Genomic DNA, 16478 nt, shown 5'->3' with positions numbered 1-16478 from the left:
TCTAGCATTGAACGGATGCCACCATTACTATCCTCTGAAGACAACATTAGGACCAGCTCAGTCACTGGTCTGGAGAATGTCTTAGGTCCATCTCCTTTGGCCATCCTGAGTTCAACTTTGCGGACATGGCCATCTTTACTGGGAAATATAGTAGTCACTAGTCCAAGTGGCCACTGGTTCCGATGGGCCTGGCAGTCTTTAACAAGGATGAGGTCACCAAACCGAAGATTAGGCCTGGTAGATTGCCACTTTGTCCGTGGCTGCAAGGTAGACAAATATTGTTTGTGCCACCTGTCCCAGAATGTATTGGCAAGACTTTGTACCTGCCTCCATTGGTGCTTGTAGAGGTCCTTAGCGTCAAATCCTCCTGGAGGGGCACTGGATAGTCCTGTTTTCTGGGTTAGAAGAGTAGCTGGAGTCAATAACAAGGGCTCCTCAGGGTCATTAGGAACTGGAACCAAGGGCCTTGCGTTGATTATAGCTGCGGCTTCTGCCATGAAGGTGGTTAGACTTTCATGGGTAAGTCTCGCTGCTCCTTCCTGAAGAAGAATAGAGTCAAGAATTCTTCGTACTAGACCAATCATTCGTTCCCAAGATCCACCCATATGCGAGGAGTGAGGTGGGTTGAATGACCATGTGCAACTTTGGTCACTGAGGAACTTCTCGAGAGTCTTATGGTCTAGATTTGAGGGTATGCCCAATTCCTTCGCTGCACCAATGAAGTTGGTACCTCTGTCTGAATGTATATGTTTGATAGGACCACGTATGGCAATAAAATGTCTCAAAGCATTGAAGCTTGAGGTGTCAAGTGACTCAATGAGTTCTATGTAGACGACTCTGACAGGTAAACATGACGGCCCAACGTTTACTATTGGCTTGTCCGCCTCTCGTGTGATGAGTAACTACTGACCAAGGTCCAAACACATCGAGACCAACGTTGGTAAAAGGAGGGTCTGGGCTGAGTCTATCTGCTGGTAGGTCAGCCATCTTTTGGGTTTGAGTGGAACCATGAAGCTTACGGCAGGTAATACATTTGTAGATGACACTACAGATGAGTTTCTTTGCACTGACAATCCACAGGCCAGCAGTTCTGATGGCTCCTTCTGTAAATAGTCTTCCTTGGTGTTTGACCAGATTGTAATAGTGTTGCATGATTAGGTGAGCAACATGACATTTTCCAGGAAAGATGAGAGGGAATTTCTCTTCAAACTCTATTTTAGCTTCTTTAAGGCGACCTCCTACTCTCAGCAGGCCGTTGTTGTCAATGAATGGGTCGAGTTTTCTCAATGAGCTGCTCGCAGGCATTGAAGCTTTGTTAATGAGACATTGAATTTCCACAGAGTTTCCCTCTGAACTGTAGAGATGTGGTTTCTGGAAGATTCCAAGTCGGAGGTAGCATAGGTGTCTTTACAGAGATGCCAACCTTTACATTTTCCTGTCACGAGCTCTGGTGGTCTTGAATGAGCGAGCTTTGAGTCAGGCAAGTAATGGCTTGAGTAAGTGACTTCCAACTTTGAAAATTTGTCGAATCTGTGGGATCCAAGCTGAATAGCAGAAGTCATTGTATGGAGTGTAGACACCTGAGGGTGGATTTCAGCATCTGAGTCCTCTCCTATCAGTTCAAAGGTGTCTGGACAACGCTCCTCCGTGTACAATAGTTTTGGTCCTGAGAGCCATATTGTGCTCTTTAGTTGACTTGCGTCAACTGCTCTAGTTGCATGATCTGCAGGGTTTTGATCCGTGGGGATGTAGTGCCACTGCTTTGGATGAACTGATCTCCTAATTCGTATCACTCTGTTGTTGACATAAACGTAGAATCGCCTGGTTTTGTTGTGAATGTATCCCAGGACTACCTTGCTGTCTGAGTAGAACTTGGCTTGTGTCAGGTCGATATCCATCTCGGATGTGATGAACTCTGCTAACTCGACGGCTAAGACTGCAGCACAAAGTTCTAACCTTGGTATGGTGTGCTCTGGTTGTGGAGCAAGTTTGGCTTTCCCCATGATGAATCCAATGTGGCTCTGACATTTGGAGTCCACAGTTTTGAGATAGGCAACAGCAGTAATTGCTTTGACAGAAGCATCTGCAAATACATACAGTCTTTGGCTCTGTATCTCTGTAGACGGCACAGGGGTGTATGGCCTTGGCACATTTAGGTTGGAGAGAGCTGCTAAAGATTTCTTCCATGCTTCCCACTGGATTCTCTTGTCAGGTGGCAGAGGTGCATCCCAGTCAGAAGTCTCCTTGGTTAAGTCTCTTAGTATGGCTTTGCCTTGTATAGTAACAGGAGCTGCGAAACCTAAGGGATCGTACAGGCTGTTGATGGTAGACAGGACACCTGCATGTGAAAGGCCTTTCTTCCTGGTTGACCTGAAAGGTAAAGGTGTCTGACAGTAGATTCCAGAGAAGCCCGAGGCTGTGTTGCATTGGTGTGGCGTCTGACCCTAGGTCTCAGGTCTCTGAGACCATTACACAAGTCTTGTGAAGGGAATGCTTTCATGAGTTCTTGGCTGTTTGAGGCTATTTTGTGAAGCCTGAGGTTAGAGCAAGCAAGCATCTCTTGGGCTCTTTTGAGAAGATTGATGGCAGTCTCATTTGAAGGCATGGCTTTCAGACAGACATCAACATAAAAGTCTTTCTATAAATTGTCTGACATCTGACCCGTATTCTGATTCTCCTTCTAGAGCTGACCTTTTGAGTCCATACATGGCAACTGCAGGAGAAGGGCTATTGCCAAAGATGTGCACTCTCATGCGGTACTCTGTGACTTCTTTAGTAGCATCATTGTCTCTGTACCAGAAGAATCTTAGGAAGTTCCTGTCTCTCTCTCTCTCTCTCACAAGGAAACAATGGAACATTTGCTGGATGTCAGCGATGAAGGCAATGGAATCCTTACGGAAGAGCATAAGTACTCCCAGCAGTTTGTTATTGTGATCTGGTCCTGTCAGTAGAAAATCATTCAGGGAGACCTCATCAAACTTAGCACTGGAGTCAAACACCACTCTAATCTGGCCTGGTTTGTTAGGATGGTATACTCCAAACATGGGTAAGAACCAGCATTCTTCAGAGTTTTTGAGAGTGAGAGCTAGTTCTGCATGGTAGTTCTCAAATATCTTCGACATGAAGATGTGATCTCTCATATCTGGTTTCTTCTGCAGATTATGTTTGAGAGAGGAGAAACGTTTGAATACCTGATCTCTGTTTGGTAGACGTGGTCTGTGGGTTCTGAAGGGAAGAGGTGCGACCCAGGTGTTGGTCTCATCTTTTACGAGTCCCTTGTCCATTACCTCTAAGAACAACTTATCCTCTACTGACATTGCTACTTGGTTGTCTTGCTTAGTTCTCTGAAAGACTGTGCACCCCAGCTGATCCTCATAGCTGCTCATGACAGCAGTATGGTGTCAGGAAATGTCTATTAGGTGATTGGGTAGTTGTATGCTGTGTGGTAGTTCCTTGACATGGAACTCGTTGTTGCAAGGTTGAAACAGAGGTGGGCGTCCTTTCTCCAGTGTATTTGTTACCATGCTTGTCACAGAAGAAGGGGCGTGTATGTGTCCCAATCATACGTTTCCTGTTATGACCCATCCTAGGTCTAGCCTTTGGGCATAGGGAGCATTGTTGAGTCCATTGATATGACTTCTCACTTTATGAACCTGCAGGATGTCTCTTCCCAACAGCAGTATTATCTGTGCCTGAGGGTCGAGTTCCGGTATGATATGTGCTATGCGTTTTTAAGTGAGCATGATGGACTGCCACATCTGGTGTACGGATTTCAGACCTGTTGTCTGGGATCTGATTACACTCGATGATTGTAGGTAGTGGCAGGCAGAATTGTTCATCTAAGGAGTCAATTTGGGAGTCAGTGGCTTTCCTACCTGCTGTTGTCACAGCACCTGCACATGTCTTTAATAAGTAAGGAGTGCTTGGTCCTTTAATGTTGAATAGGTCAAAGAATGTTGATCTAGCCAGGGATCGATTACTTTGATCATCCAAGATAGCATACAGTCTCACAGCTTTGTCTCTATAGCCCTTTGGGTACACTCTGACAAGGAATATTTTTGAACAAGACCTACTGTCTATTGCCCCTTTACAGACTTCAGTACATTGTGAAGTGATCTCTTGCATAGCTGTATCAGTGCTCTTTTGCTTCCCGCCATGCTCACTGTCAGCTGGCATTTTTGTGCACCCCATGGAGCTGGGCCAGGGTGTAGTGCAGTGTTATGATCCGTGGTACCACATTCTGTGCATTTTACACTGACCTTGGCGAGATGAGTGGTGGATGAGCAGCACTTGTAGCAGATATCGTTCTCTTTCAGGAAGCTTCTGCGATCCAGCATAGATTTTCCTCTGAAGGCTCTGCATTTCAGGAGAGGATGAGGCTTCTGATGAAGCGGGCACTGCTTGTCAGGTTCTCGTACCTTTGTCTCTGAGAGCAGCCAGCAGACCTGTAATTGGAACTTGGAGAAGAAACATTAGTCTTGTGCACTGCCACAGATGTTCTGCATGGGTTTGCAGCTGGTGGTGGTGCGGCATATGACGTTGTAAAGTTAAAGCTTGGATCATTTCTGATTGCCGCTTGTTCTTGTATAAAGTCTACAAAAACTGAGAAGGGAGGGAATGAAACACTGTTTGTATTTGTACATGGAGCCACGTGTGAGCCACCTCTCCTGTAGATTGTAGGGCAACTTTTGGACTATAGGGTTAACACCTTTGGATGTGTCGAGGTATGCAAGTCCTGGCAGTCACCTTCACATTTGGCAGCTAGGACCTCTTGTAGCAGGTCACCTACATCTCTAAGTTTTGGGAGACCTTTGTTAGATATTTTAGGAAGGTCATCGATTCTTTTGAACAAGGCTTTCTCTATTACCTCTGCAGAGCCGTAACACTCATCTAGCCTCTTCCAGATCTCTTTAAGGCCTATTTGAGGGTAGTTTATATTAATGTCTCTGATCCTTACTGCATGTTTGACTGACTCTTCTCCCAGGTATTTGACTAAGAGGTCTATCGCTTCCCTGTTTTTTAACCCCAAGTCTCTGGTAACATTTTGGAAGGAAGCTTTCCAAGCTCTGTAACCTTCAGCGGTGTCAGTGAATTTGATGAGTCCCTTGGCAACTAGATCACGTCGTGTGAAGATCCTAGCAAGTTCTGATGTGAACCGGTTGTCAGCAGAGTATAATGGTGATGGGTCACCCTGATAGTGATGTGAGTTGCGTTCATACCTGTTAGTATCCTCAGGGTGGCGCCAGCCGGTGTCATATTGCTTCGGTCTGACATGCGGTGTGTCAGCAAGGTGACTCATGTTGGTTACCTGGTGAGGGGCAAGGAAGACAGGAGAGTTGCTTTGCTTCATATTTTCCTGGAGCTGAGCCTCATGATGACTCTCACTCGTTTCACTGGATGTGTCGTGATCTTGGTTATAGTTTGGATCAGGAAGTTCATTAACATATTGAGATGTGCGTTGTGGCGAATCTTGCAGCGGAAACTTCAGACTTGACGTACTGCTGCGACTATGCAGCTCAGGGTTGTGTGCGGCTTCCGCCTCAGCCAATGCTGCAGCAGCCTCTTTTTACTGCTAGGCTCTCTAAGGCTGCATCCACACATGCCTTCTCTAACTGCGTCTTTCTCTCTTGCTCCTCTCTTTCTAAGCATGACTTCTCTAACTCCATGCATGACTTCTTTCTCTATGCGAGACTTTCTCTCTTGGTCTTCTAAGCGTGCTTTCTCTAATTTAAGTTGCATCTCTTCTTCAGCATAATGTGCTCGCATTTTGGGCAGCTTCTGTATTTGCGCGGGCAATGGCGACCACGCTGCTGATGGATAGTCTTTGAGGAGACGGATGTAGCAGATTTTGTCCTGTGATTTGTGGGACATGGTGTCTTGGGTGGATGCTTGGCTGTGAAGAGATTGCTGTAGCTGTGTTAGTCTCTGTGTAGCCAGTGACTTGAATCTCACTTGATGGATTTCTGCAGCATCACCAGTTTCTGCAAGCTGGATGAAGGGGTGACCTTTCCCTGAATTGCACTAGCTGAATAGTGCTGTGTAACTGTCCTCTGCAGGATGGAAAGCTGTTCTTTCTGTATTCCCATTAGCTGGAGAGCCGGTGTTTTACTGTCATGTCCTCACTAAATGAACGGGATTCATATAGCTTAACAAGCAGCTAAACGGCTATACCGGGGTCCAATAAGGGAGACTGTACTTGAATCTGATTTATTGAACGTAGATATAGATGTGTATGGCAAAACTACAAATAGAAACAGATACATAGAATCAGTATAGGATTCATGGAAATATACATTATACATAGCATACAATCTGAGCTACTAGCTGAGCAGGGGTTGTAACAAAGCTAGCTAATACAAGGCAGAATATACAGGGAGAATTACATACCACCGATGCTAACGCAGGGGGAAAGAAAGCGATGAGGTGCTTCCAATCTGCAGGCTTGAAAGAAATGGCCGACTGAAGGAAAGAAGGGGGACGGGATAGACCATGATCCCTTGCAAAGTTACCCAGAATATATTAGGTATTGGAGTGAAATAATGCAGGCAGTACAATACATAACATTATGCAGTACTATCTTTTAGCCACTAGATGGAACTAAGGAAACAAACATTATCTAAGGAAAAAATGAATATCCTGTACATACAGCAATATGGTTGTTATCAGAACAGATGATTAAGAGTCATTTCTTATGTTGGAGACAGAACAGGCTTTGTTTTGCGCCACTATGCTACATCTCACAGCACCTCACTCAGCGCCACACGGTGCCGTCCTGCTCTGAGCACCTCAGTACCGCATTATGCAGCTGCATCCGCCAGTGCAGCGCCATGCGCAAGTCTAGCGCTTTCCTCCCTAATCCGGGTGGTTAGTGGCGTCCGCAAGAGCGGTGCTGTGCACACGTAGTGCGCTTTGTCTAGTTATTCATCTCTTCTTGGCACCACAGTTGTGGTGTCAAACATAGGGTGTCTAGAGGGACTCTAACCCAGTGTCTCAGGGGCAGAGTCCTGTGACAATACACCAGCTCTCTCACTGCCAAGCTCTGTGCATAAACGGGCTACGGCACTTATATTTGGCGGCTCTGTGAGGTAACAGAGTCCGCCTCTGTACACATCGGGTGAAGTTAACCCCGTGTGTTCCCCTATTATACCGCCATATAACGTCTGCCATTACCGAGCAGCAGTTAAGATCTCTGCACGGTGGACCCCGGGCTGCGAATGCACCTAAATAGCATCTTTATTATGGCCTAGCGGAACGCACCCAATACTAGCGCCAGGGTCTGGCTAGTAATGGTGGACGACCAGCGACTGCATAGGTACATCTAGCAGCTGGAGGGCAGGTTGGCAGCGCTAGAGCGTTCAACCTAAGCTGCGGATGTTCTCGGTCGCTGTTCAAGCAGCCACAGAGGCTGTCTCCACTGCCATCCCTGCCCCGACTTTGTCCCTTCTCCTGCTACCTGAGAAGTTCTTGGGCGATAGTGCGTCCAGTAGGGGTTTCGTGAGCCAGTGCTCTATTCACCTAGAGCTGCTGGCCACACAGTGATAGTTTCAAGTTCCTCCCTCACTGCAGGGAGATAAGCCGCCACGCCCCCCCCACGCACTCCATCCTCGCCGTAGCATGAGACCTCCCCCCCCGCAGCCACTCACAGCGTCACACTTGCTTGCCTGCTCGCTCTGTTCGTAGGACCTGTGATGAGGTCACAGGAGGGGAGGAGTCAGAGGGGTCACATGATCACAATTCCCCTCTGAGCGGGCTAAGGTGGGATTCATCATCTCCCTCCTGTCGGGCAGGGCCTTGGAGTGGGCCACCCCGCTGTGGGAGCGTGGTGATCCCCTGGTACAGAGTGCCACACACTTTCTGGTCACTCTGAAGGAGGTCTTTCTGGGACCTCGGGTAACATATGACACTGCACTACAGCTGCTGGCATTAACTCAGGGCTCGTCTTTGGTCAGCCAGTATGCCATCCTCTTCAGGATCAACATCAAAGTGGCAGAACTAGCTCTATTATTTAAAGCAAATTCGGCCAAGGGCAAAAATGAAACCCAATCATCCTGATCAGCGGAAATAAAACATCTCAAATACGACTCCAAGGTCTGGTTTGTTCTCTCTGTCTGCCCATTGGTCTGAGGGTGAAAAGCAGAGGAGAAGGACAACTGAATTCCCAACTTGGAACAGAACGTCCTCCAAAATTTAGACACAAATTGAACTCCTCTGTCAGATACAATGTTCTCAGGAATCCCGTGCAAGCGAACCACCTGTTGTAAAAACAGGGGCACCAACTCAGAGGAAGATGGCAACTTAGGGAGTGGTACAAGATGAACCATCTTAGAGAACCTATCACAAATCACCCAAATAACAGTCATTCTTTGAGAGACCGGCATATCAGAGATGAAATCCATTGAAATATGGGTCCATGGCCTCCTGGGGACCGGCAAAGGCATCAACAACCCACTAGAGCGAGAACAAGATTTAGACCGGGAGCAAGTCCCACAGGACTGCACAAAATTCCTGACATCATGAGACAAGGTGGGCCACCAAAAAGAGCGACTCACCAGATCTCTAGTACCAAAAATACCCGGATGACCTGCCAATGCAGAGCAATGAACTTCAGACATCACTCTCTTCTTCCACTGGTCAGGAACATACAACTTTCCACTGGGGCAACGCTCAGGTTTGTCCTCCTGGAACTCTTGCAGAGCAAGTCTCAAATCGGGCGAGATGGCAGAAAGAACTACCCCTTCGCCTAAGATGGTAGCAGGCTTGGTCACCACAGGAGAATCAGCAAAGAAACTCCTAGAGAGGGCGTCTGCCTTGACATTCTTAGTTCCAGGAAGGAAAGAGACCACAAAATCAAAACGTGTAAAAAAAAACAAGGCCCACCTAGCCTGTCTAGGGTTCAAGCGTTTAGCCGACTCTAGGTAAATCAAATTTTTGTGGTCAGTGAGGACCACAACTTGATGTTTGGCTCCCTCCAACCAATGTCTCCACTCCTCAAATGCCCATTTCATGGCCAACAGTTCCCGATTCCCCACATCATAGTTACGTTCAGATGAAGAGAACTTTCGGGAAAAGAAAGCACAGGGATTCATTTTAGATGTTACCGGATCCTTTTGGGACAACACTGCTCCTGCACCAATCTCAGAAGCATCCACCTCTACCTGAAACGGCAGTGAGACATCAGGTTGCCGCAGAACCGGGGCGGAGGTAAATCTACGCTTCAGCTCCTGAAAGGAAGCAACCGCCTCCGGAGACCAATTCAACACATCCGCACCCTTCCTGGTCAGGTCAGTCAATGGTTTGGCAATACTAGAAAATTTTGCTATAAATTTCCGATAAAAATTAGCAAAACCCAAAAACTTCTGGAGGGCCTTCAAAGAAGTGGGCTGAACCCAGGCCCGGATTGGCAATATAACCAACCGGGCATTTTCCCGCTGGGCCGCTGTCACGTGGGCCGCGGGCGGAAGCTCCCGATCATCTGGCCGCTTGCGAGCGGCTGCAGCCACTGTTGCTCCTGCCGCCGGCCCTCTGCGGGCACGGCGGTGATAGTTTCAAGTTCCTCCCTCACTGCAGGGAGATAAGCCGCCACGCCCCCCCCACGCACTCCATCCTCGCCGTAGCATGAGACCTCCCCCCCCGCAGCCACTCACAGCGTCGCACTTGCTTGCCTGCTCGCTCTGTTCGTAGGACCTGTGATGAGGTCACAGGAGGGGAGGAGTCAGAGGGGTCACATGATCAGGAGTCTTTGTCCAGACCCCCGACATGTCACCCCTGACTCCGCCCCTCCTCTGACCTCATCACAGGTCCTGTGCGCTCAGCCTTGCCTCTACCGTCTGCAAGACTCTGCTTTGCTGTTGTCATGGTGCTGGTTGAGGTAAGTATGTGTGGGGTCAGGATTTACAGTGTGGATGTAGCAGAGCCGTGTGTGTACGAGGTGTACGGAGCGGAGCAGTGTGTGTACGAGGTGTACGGAGCGGAGCCGTGGGTGTACGAGGTGTACGGAGCGGAGCCGTGGGTGTACGAGGTGTACGGAGCGGAGCCGTGGGTGTACGAGGTGTACGGAGCGGAGCCGCGGGTGTACGAGGTGTACGGAGCGGAGCCGCGGGTGTACGAGGTGTACGGAGCGGAGCCGCGCGTGTACGAGGTGTACGGAGCGGAGCCGCGCGTGTACGAGGTGTACGGAGCGGAGCCGCGCGTGTACGAGGTGTACGGAGCGGAGCCGCGCGTGTACGAGGTGTACGGAGCGGAGCCGCGCGTGTACGAGGTGTACGGAGCGGAGCCGCGCGTGTACGAGGTGTACGGAGCGGAGCCGCGCGTGTACGAGGTGTACGGAGCGGAGCCGCGCGTGTACGAGGTGTACGGAGCGGAGCCGCGCGTGTACGAGGTGTACGGAGCGGAGCCGCGCGTGTACAAGGTGTACGGAGCGGAGCCGCGCGCGTACGAGGTGTACGGAGCGGAGCCGTTTGTACGAGGTGTACGGAGAGGAGCCGTGTGTGTACGAGGTGTATGGAGCGGAGCCGTGTGTATGAGGTGTACGGAGCGGAGCCACGGGTGTACGGAGCGGAGCCGTGTGTACGAGGTGTACGGAGCGGAGCCGTGTGTACGAGGTGTACGGAGCGGAGCCACGGGTGTACGGAGCGGAGCCGTTTGTACGAGGTGTACGGAGCGGAGCCGTTTATACGAGGTGTACGGAGCGGAGCCGTTTGTACGAGGTGTACGGAGAGGAGCCGCGCGTGTACGAGGTGTACGGAGCGGAGCCGCGCGTGTACGAGGTGTGCGGAGCGGAGCCGCGCGTGTACGAGGTGTGCGGAGCGGAGCCGCGCGTGTACGAGGTGTACGGAGCGGAGCCGCGCGTGTACGAGGTGTACGGAGCGGAGCCGTTTGTACGAGGTGTACGGAGAGGAGCCGTGTGTGTACGAGGTGTACGGAGCGGAGCCGTGTATGTACGAGGTGTACGGAGCGGAGCCGTGTGTGTACGAGGTGTACGGAGCGGAGCCGTGTGTGTACGAGGTGTACGGAGCGGAGCCGTGTGTGTACGAGGTGTACGGAGCGGAGCCGTGTGTGTACGAGGTGTACGGAGCGGAGCCACGCGTGTACGGAGCGGAGCCGTGTGTACGAGGTGTACGGAGCGGAGCCGTGTGTGTATGAGGTGTACGGAGCGGAGCCGTTTGTACGAGGTGTACGGAGAGGAGCCGTGTGTGTACGAGGTGTACGGAGCGGAGCCGTGTGTACGAGGTGTACGGAGAGGAGCGGCGCGTGTACGAGATGTACGGAGAGGAGCCGTGTGTGTAAGAGGTGTACGGAGCGGAGCCGTTTGTACGAGGTGTACGGAGAGGAACCGTGTGTGTACGAGGTGTACGGAGCGGAGCCGTGGGTGTACGAGGTGTACGGAGCGGAGCCGCGGGTGTACGAGGTGTACGGAGCGGAGCCGCGGGTGTACGAGGTGTACGGAGCGGAGCCGCGCGTGTACGAGGTGTACGGAGCGGAGCCGCGCGTGTACGAGGTGTACGGAGCGGAGCCGCGCGTGTACGAGGTGTACGGAGCGGAGCCGCGCGTGTACGAGGTGTACGGAGCGGAGCCGCGCGTGTACGAGGTGTACGGAGCGGAGCCGCGCGTGTACGAGGTGTACGGAGCGGAGCCGTTTGTACGAGGTGTACGGAGCGGAGCCGTTTGTACGAGGTGTACGGAGAGGAGCCGTGTGTGTACGAGGTGTATGGAGCGGAGCCGTGTGTATGAGGTGTACGGAGCGGAGCCACGGGTGTACGGAGCGGAGCCGTTTGTACGAGGTGTACGGAGCGGAGCCGTGTGTATGAGGTGTACGGAGCGGAGCCACGGGTGTACGGAGCGGAGCTGTTTGTACGAGGTGTACGGAGCGGAGCCGTTTGTACGAGGTGTACGGAGCGGAGCCGTTTGTACGAGGTGTACGGAGAGGAGCCGCGCGTGTACGAGGTGTACGGAGCGGAGCCGCGCGTGTACGAGGTGTGCGGAGCGGAGCCGCGCGTGTACGCGGTGTACGGAGCGGAGCCGCGCGTGTACGAGGTGTACGGAGCGGAGCCGTTTGTACGAGGTGTACGGAGAGGAGCCGTGTGTGTACGAGGTGTACGGAGCGGAGCCGTGTATGTACGAGGTGTACGGAGCGGAGCCGTGTGTGTACGAGGTGTACGGAGCGGAGCCGTGTGTGTACGAGGTGTACGGAGCGGAGCCGTGTGTGTACGAGGTGTACGGAGCGGAGCCACGCGTGTACGGAGCGGAGCCGTGTGTACGAGGTGTACGGAGCGGAGCCGTGTGTGTATGAGGTGTACGGAGCGGAGCCGTTTGTACGAGGTGTACGGAGAGGAGCCGTGTGTGTACGAGGTGTACGGAGCGGAGCCGTGTGTACGAGGTGTACGGAGAGGAGCCGCGCGTGTACGAGATGTACAGAGAGGAGCCGTGTGTGTAAGAGGTGTACGGAGCGGAGCCGTTTGTACGAGGTGTACGGAGAGGAACCGTGTGTGTACGAGGTGTACGGAGCGGAGCCGTGGGTGTACGAGGTGTACGGAGCGGAGCCGTGGGTGTACGAGGTGTACGGAGCGGAGCCGCGGGTGTACGAGGTGTACGGAGCGGAGCCGCGCGTGTACGAGGTGTACGGAGCGGAGCCGCGCGTGTACGAGGTGTACAGAGCGGAGCCGCGCGTGTACGAGGTGTACGGAGCGGAGCCGCGCGTGTACGAGGTGTACGGAGCGGAGCCGCGCGTGTACGAGGTGTACGGAGCGGAGCCGCGCGTGTACGAGGTGTACGGAGCGGAGCCACGCGTGTACGAGGTGTACGGAGCGGAGCCGCGCGTGTACGAGGTGTACGGAGCGGAGCCGCGCGTGTACGAGGTGTACGGAGCGGAGCCGTTTGTACGAGGTGTACGGAGCGGAGCCGTTTGTACGAGGTGTACGGAGAGGAGCCGTGTGTGTACGAGGTGTATGGAGCGGAGCCGTGTGTATGAGGTGTACGGAGCGGAGCCACGGGTGTACGGAGCGGAGCCGTTTGTACGAGGTGTACGGAGCGGAGCCGTGTGTATGAGGTGTACGGAGCGGAGCCACGGGTGTACGGAGCGGAGCCGTTTGTACGAGGTGTACGGAGCGGAGCCGTTTGTACGAGGTGTACGGAGCGGAGCCGTTTGTACGAGGTGTACGGAGAGGAGCCGCGCGTGTACGAGGTGTACGGAGCGGAGCCGCGCGTGTACGAGGTGTGCGGAGCGGAGCCGCGCGTGTACGAGGTGTGCGGAGCGGAGCCGCGCGTGTACGCGGTGTACGGAGCGGAGCCGCGAGTGTACGAGGTGTACGGAGCGGAGCCGTTTGTACGAGGTGTACGGAGAGGAGCCGTGTGTGTACGAGGTGTACGGAGCGGAGCCGTGTATGTACGAGGTGTACGGAGCGGAGCCGTGTGTGTACGAGGTGTACGGAGCGGAGCCGTGTGTGTACGAGGTGTACGGAGCGGAGCCGTGTGTGTACGAGGTGTACGGAGCGGAGCCGTGTGTGTACGAGGTGTACGGAGCGGAGCCACGCGTGTACGGAGCGGAGCCGTGTGTACGAGGTGTACGGAGCGGAGCCGTGTGTGTATGAGGTGTACGGAGCGGAGCCGTTTGTACGAGGTGTACGGAGAGGAGCCGTGTGTGTACGAGGTGTACGGAGCGGAGCCGTGTGTACGAGGTGTACGGAGAGGAGCCGCGCGTGTACGAGATGTACGGAGAGGAGCCGTGTGTGTATGAGGTGTACGGAGCGGAGCCGTTTGTACGAGGTGTATGGAGAGGAGCCGTGTGTGTACGAGGTGTACGGAGCGGAGCCACGCGTGTACGAGGTGTACGGAGCGGAGCCGCAGGTGTACGGAGCGGAGCCGCGCGTGTACGAGGTGTACGGAGCGGAGCCGTTTGTACGAGGTGTACGGAGAGGAGCCGTGTGTGTACAAGGTGTACGGAGCGGAGCCGTGTGTGTACGAGGTGTACGGAGCGGAGCCGTGTGTGTACGAGGTGTACGGAGCGGAGCCGTGTGTGTACGAGGTGTACGGAGCGGAGCCGTGTGTGTACGAGGTGGACGGAGCTGAGCCACTCGTGTACGGAGCGGAGCCGTGTGTACGAGGTGTACGGAGCGGAGTCGTGCGTGTACGAGGTGTACGGAGCGGAGCCGTGTGTGTACGAGGTGTACGGAGCGGAGCCGTTTGTACGAGGTGTACGGAGAGGAGCCGTGTGTGTACGAGGTGTACGGAGCGGAGCCGTGTGTACGAGGTGTACGGAGCGGAGCCGCGCGTGTACGAGGTGTGCGGAGCGGAGCCGCGCGTGTACGAGGTGTACGGAGCGGAGCCGTTTGTACGAGGTGTACTGAGAGGAGCCGTGTGTGTACGAGGTGTACGGAGCGGAGCCGTGTATGTACGAGGTGTACGGAGCGGAGCCGTGTGTGTACGAGGTGTACGGAGCGGAGCCGTGTGTGTACGAGGTGTACGGAGCGGAGCCGCGCGTGTACGAGGTGTACGGAGCGGAGCCGTTTGTACGAGGTGTACTGAGAGGAGCCGTGTGTGTACGAGGTGTACGGAGCGGAGCCGTGTATGTACGAGGTGTACGGAGCGGAGCCGTGTGTGTACGAGGTGTACGGAGCGGAGCCGTGTGTGTACGAGGTGTACGGAGCGGAGCCGTGTGTGTACGAGGTGTACGGAGCGGAGCCGTGTGTGTACGAGGTGTACGGAGTGGAGCCACGCGTGTACGGAGCGGAGCCGTGTGTACGAGGTGTACGGAGCGGAGCCGTGTGTGTACGAGGTGTACGGAGAGGAGCCGTGTGTGTACGAGGTGTACGGAGAGGAGCCGTGTGTGTACGAGGTGTACGGAGCGGAGCCGTGTGTACGAGGTGTACGGAGAGGAGCCGCGCGTGTACGAGATGTACGGAGAGGAGCTGTGTGTGTATGAGGTGTACGGAGCGGAGCCGTTTGTACGAGGTGTACGGAGAGGAGCCGTGTGTGTACGAGGTGTACAGAGCGGAGCCGTGGGTGTACAAGGTGTACGGAGCGGAGCCGTGGGTGTACAAGGTGTACGGAGCGGAGCCGTGGGTGTACGAGGTGTACGGAGCGGAGCCGCGCGTGTACGAGGTGTACGGAGCGGAGCCGCGCGTGTACGAGGTGTACGGAGCGGAGCCGCGCGTGTACGAGGTGTACGGAGCGGAGCCGCGCGTGTACGAGGTGTACGGAGCGGAGCCGCGCGTGTACGAGGTGTACGGAGCGGAGCCGCGCGTGAACGAGGTGTACGGAGCGGAGCCGCGCGTGTACGAGGTGTACGGAGCGGAGCCGCGCGTGTACGAGGTGTACGGAGCGGAGCCGCGCGTGTACGAGGTGTACGGAGCGGAGCCGTGTGTACGAGGTGTACGGAGCGGAGCCGTTTGTACGAGGTGTACGGAGCGGAGCCGTTTGTACGAGGTGTACGGAGAGGAGCCGTGTGTGTACGAGGTGTATGGAGCGGAGCCGTGTGTATGAGGTGTACGGAGCGGAGCCACGGGTGTACGGAGCGGAGCCGTTTGTACGAGGTGTACGGAGCGGAGCCGTGTGTATGAGGTGTACGGAGCGGAGCCACGGGTGTACGGAGCGGAGCCGTTTGTACGAGGTGTACGGAGCGGAGCCGTTTGTACGAGGTGTACGGAGCGGAGCCGTTTGTACGAGGTGTACGGAGAGGAGCCGCGCGTGTACGAGGTGTACGGAGCGGAGCCGCGCGTGTACGAGGTGTGCGGAGCGGAGCCGCGCGTGTACGAGGTGTGCGGAGCGGAGCCGCGCGTGTACGAGGTGTACGGAGCGGAGCCGCGCGTGTACGAGGTGTACGGAGCGGAGCCGTTTGTACGAGGTGTACGGAGAGGAGCCGTGTGTGTACGAGGTGTTTGGAGCGGAGCCGTGTATGTACGAGGTGTACGGAGCGGAGCCGTGTGTGTACGAGGTGTACGGAGCGGAGCCGTGTGTGTACGAGGTGTACGGAGCGGAGCCGTGTGTGTACGAGGTGTACGGAGTGGAGCCGTGTGTGTACGAGGTGTACGGAGCGGAGCCACGCGTGTACGGAGCGGAGCCGTGTGTACGAGGTGTACGGAGCGGAGCCGTGTGTGTATGAGGTGTACGGAGCGGAGCCGTTTGTACGAGGTGTACGGAGAGGAGCCGTGTGTGTACGAGGTGTACGGAGCGGAGCCGTGTGTACGAGGTGTACGGAGAGGAGCCGCGCGTGTACGAGATGTACGGAGAGGAGCCGTGTGTGTATGAGGTGTACGGAGCGGAGCCGTTTGTACGAGGTGTACGGAGAGGAGCCGTGTGTGTACGAGGTGTACGGAGCGGAGCCACGCGTGTACGAGGTGTACGGAGCGGAGCCGCAGGTGTACGGAGCGGAGCCGCGCGTGTACGAGGTGTACGGAGCGGAGCCGTTTGTACGAGGTATACGGAGAGGAGCCGTGTGTGTACGAGGTGTACGGAGCGGAGCCGTGTGTGTACGAGGTGTACGG

At 54.4% G+C, this 16478-nt stretch overlaps 1 protein-coding gene across 1 annotated transcript in view; it reads right to left on the bottom strand.

Moving 5' to 3' along the window:
• The window catches only part of LOC141085415 (coiled-coil domain-containing protein 170-like), a 169015-nt gene extending 159487 nt beyond the window's left edge, over nucleotides 1-9528 (bottom strand). Inside the window, exon 1 of the mRNA XM_073570770.1 lies at nucleotides 9415-9528. The gene's annotated coding sequence lies outside the window, so the exon portion shown is untranslated. The remainder of the gene's footprint in view (nucleotides 1-9414) is intronic.
• Between the last annotated feature and the right edge of the window lie 6950 nt (nucleotides 9529-16478).

Source organism: Dendrobates tinctorius, unplaced genomic scaffold (assembly GCF_039654945.1).
Source record: "Dendrobates tinctorius isolate UK_male_01 unplaced genomic scaffold, ASM3965494v1 ptg000006l, whole genome shotgun sequence".
Lineage (NCBI taxonomy): Eukaryota > Metazoa > Chordata > Amphibia > Anura > Dendrobatidae > Dendrobates > Dendrobates tinctorius.
Note: the sequence above shows the minus strand (reverse complement) of the source record. Positions and strands in the feature narration are given on the sequence as shown.